A 4,031-nucleotide genomic window follows, 5' to 3' on the forward strand; every position below is an offset into this window, starting at 1 on the left:
GATATTCCACGCCGGATTAACGACTCAAGTTGGCCACGCTATGACTTCAGGCGTCGTTTCATATCCAGTTACACGGCCGTTGATCTGGCTATCTTGCTTCCGCCTAAAATGTGTGAAGTGAAACGGCCTGAAAAATATGAAAATGAAAATGCACGAGACACGACTTACCCGATATGCAGATATCCCATTCATAAAGCTACCTGCGCCGCGCCATGACACACACTAAGGTACCGTTGGCGTCGGGCCATAGGAACTAGCGCCAAAGCCATAGCAGTAACGTTTTCTCAGATCAGTGATCCCATACAAAGAACGGGGAAAGTTGTAGAGAAAAAGAAATACTGTGTCTCTAACGCGTTTTCGTTTTGTTAAAACATGTAAAAAGTGTAATTCACGTCGTTCTTAAATAGCATATTAGATTCCCCGCGACAGAGCTGGTTTTATTTGAAATTAGCGAATCTTACCACGCCTGCGAAATTGAAAATAAAATTTTATTTATGTCTCTCGACATATTTCCTTTGACTTCGCAACCTCCCTCCCACCGTAACTTGCTGATTCTCAATTGAAAGAGTTTTCTTTGCCGCATCCGACGTGAGTAAGGGAGTGTTAATGAGAGAATGCGCTTCGTGCGATACTTGACCGTGTTGGCTAAAACGAAGAGGTGCTTCTTTTCTTTTGAATATTAAATTCATCTCTTCTTCAATTCAACTTTCCGGTTACTATCAAAGGATAACAGTTCATACCACTTACTTCGTTAGTTAAGTTCGTAAGTGACATATTTCCTAACAATGGTCACATGCAACCATGCCCATATTAGCGGTTAAATTTAGTTCCACTTTCAAACTGAAGTTTGCCATTGCTTTATTGCTTTTTCGGATTCAACTATCACGCTATAAAAATTCACGATTGCCTTTGTCCACGTAATAATATAGCCCGACAACGGATGCTGTGCTTAAGAAAGACGATGCTGATTTGTCCGTTGATTTCGTGTATAATTAGACGAACCCCCATGAATAAACCGATAAATCCTATACTATTGCCCTAATATGCGGCGAGAAATTTGCAAACTCTCATTTTATCAGCCGGCCGAAGTGGCCGTGCGGTTCTGGGCGCTACAGTCTGGAGCCGAGCGACTGCTACGCTCGCAGGTTCGAATCCTGCCTCGGGCGTGGATGTGTGTGATGTCCTTAGGTTAGTTAGGTTTAATTAGTTCTAAGTTCTAGGCGACTTATGACCTCAGAAGTTAAGTCGCATAGTGCTCAGAGCCATTTTTTTTTTTTTCATTTTATCAGCGTCTGCAAACAAGTATTTTCTGTGTGTGTGTGGCTCGACTGCCTACGAGCGTTCCACACGAAACTTGAACAGTGATTGCCCTCGCCTCGCATAAAGGTGAGTGGCCGGTAGTGCTTTGAACGAAACAGCAAGACTACACTATGCCTCCTGCTGGAAAATGTGAGTCAGCTCCGAATGTTCCAGAGAACAAGCGATGCCTAAGGGATGAGACTGAATACGTCATACAGCTACCGATAGTAGAATCCATTACAGCTTGCAATTCTGACAGTGACTTGTTTTTTATCAGTAATTCTCTTGTAGCTCGCACCTATCGCAACGTTCTTTCTTTTCCCTCCTTACATCAGGTATTAGCCTTTATCTGCTATATGAACGACAAAAACAGTGTAGAACAGAAATTAAATTCTAAGTAGTGAACGAGCTGTTTCCTGTAATCTCAGTTGGCAGCCGATGATGTAGTTTAGTGTCCTCTGCGCTGCACTCGCACGGGGGTGATTTAGTGCATTATATTCTCTTGAGGTGTCTCCGTAATTGAAAGCAGGCGGAACACTTTTCCTAGAAATCTCCTGCTATACACACCAGAGTCACATCTCTGACGTAATGAAATGTTTGGGGACTGTTTCCACATAGCGCCGTCCCTTATGCTGGTATGAAAGATGCAATTTGCTCTCCAATTGCAGACACAGTGGTCGACTAGGTTTAAATGTGGAACCTCGGTGCATTTCTTTTTCCAGTTGTGCACTCCCCACCTATTATTAGGTATCTTCCTTTACCTTTATTTCGAGGCATTTGCAAAGTCATAGCTTCACGCTCTCTTCCGACTTACTGTGTTTTTCTTGTTTCGTGCAACCGTCATCAGTTCGTAAGTGCTACGCGAGGGATCCTGGATCGATTCCCCATATTACCTAGTGCTTTATTCATTGTGGCGAATTTAACAGATGTCACAGATTGGTAAAGATAACGCAGGTGCTACTTCAAGGCAAAGTGTTGGATTTGGTTCGAAATTCCACATTGGAGTTCGTTGTATTACTCGAGAAGATAATGGTTCTTCCTCTCCATTTTCAAAAGGGCACCAAAGTGATGGATATGGAGATAAATGACAGTGAAATACCAAATAAATGAAATAGCTCAACCGAGGTAACGCTCTTGGATCTGATGGATTATGCATGTACGATTCGATGCAGATTATGCGAAGGAACTTCCTTCTCTCTTAGCGTCAGTTTATCCCCGATCGCTGCAGTAGATCGCGTCAGTGACAAACGTATCCAAGAGATTGAATAAAGGCGCTGACAAGAAATTTCTTTCACAGGCAATACTACTGAAAGCCACGGAGATTGTAAAATGCGTCCTGCAGCAGTGACGTATGGCCGCTTAGCCTGGGAACGGCTAGGACGGGAGCCGGCAGTCCGTACGTTTTGGCAGTGAATATTAAATTTCATCGCGCGACGCAGCAGCAGTATGGGCAGAAAGTTGAGCCCCCTCCTCCGGCCTTTACCTGCTCACGAGGTTTTTGTTGTGACGAACGGCACTTTAATAAATTGGCCGTGTTGATTAAAGTGCGGGGGGAGGCGTGGGACAGGGGTTTGCGTGGCGGTCGTGTTATTGCTCTCCGCCGGCCCCGGGCCATAACACACGCCTGCGCGGCTTCCCAGGTAGCACAGTGCCTGTGCCGTTAATGCTACAGCAGCAGCAAAAACCTACGAAATGGAGATGACGCATAAAAAAGGGTAAGATGTTTGTGCTGTATAGGTCAACGAGACTAGCACACAGCCATCCATCGGTAGTGTATCTTCAGTTGCGTCAATATTCAATACAAACTAGGTCGTAGAGGCTCCTACTAAGTGTGGAAAAGGAATTGGACGTACCTTTTATTCATAGGACTCACAGAGAGTGATTGATTCAGAATGGTAAAATGGGTGGTCTCTAGAAACGCTGTATGCGAAAAAGACAGTCACACCATCTCTTGGCTTAAAATTTCTGTTTCCGTCTGGCGTACAAACTGTTATTCATTGTGCTATGCCCCTTATTTCTACGCCGGCCGCTGTGGTCGAGCGGTTCTAGGCCCTTCAGTCCGGAACCGCGCTGCTGTTACGGTCGCAGGTCCGAATTCTGCCTCGGGCATGGATGTATACGATGTCCTTAGGTTAGTTAGGTTAAAATAGTTGTAAGTTCTAGAGGACTGATGACCTCAGCTGTTAAGTCCCATAGTGCTCAGAGTCATCTGAGCCATTTGAGCCTTATTTCTTCAAGTAGTTTCTCTGTGGCTCTGAGGGAGCTGGATGGACTGTGGCCCAGACTTCCCATCCCGAAAGAACCGGTGATAGTTGACTGAGTCAAATACCAGTCTACTGACAAATCGGTGACGCTAAACACTTGGCCAAATAAGTAGCAGTAATGCTGTAAAAAATACCGTTACTTTTCATATTTTAAGAGCTGAGTGAAATAGATAGCGTTATCAAGAATTTGTTCTTTTGTCTGAATTGATTAGCCGGTTGTTCTTCGAAGTACAACAGTCATATAGAGGGTGTAACGGGTATACACGGCGGTCCATTGATAGTGACCGAGCCAAATATCTCACGAAATAAGCGTCAAACGAAAAAACTACAAAGAAAGAAACTCGTCTAACTTGAAGGGGGAAACCAGATGGCGCACCGAGCGAGGTGGCGCAGCGGTTAGCACACTGGACTCGCATTCGGGAGGACAACGGTTCAATCCCGCGTCCGGCCATCCTGACTTAGGTTTTC

Source organism: Schistocerca americana, chromosome 5, assembly GCF_021461395.2.
Source record: "Schistocerca americana isolate TAMUIC-IGC-003095 chromosome 5, iqSchAmer2.1, whole genome shotgun sequence".
Lineage (NCBI taxonomy): Eukaryota > Metazoa > Arthropoda > Insecta > Orthoptera > Acrididae > Schistocerca > Schistocerca americana.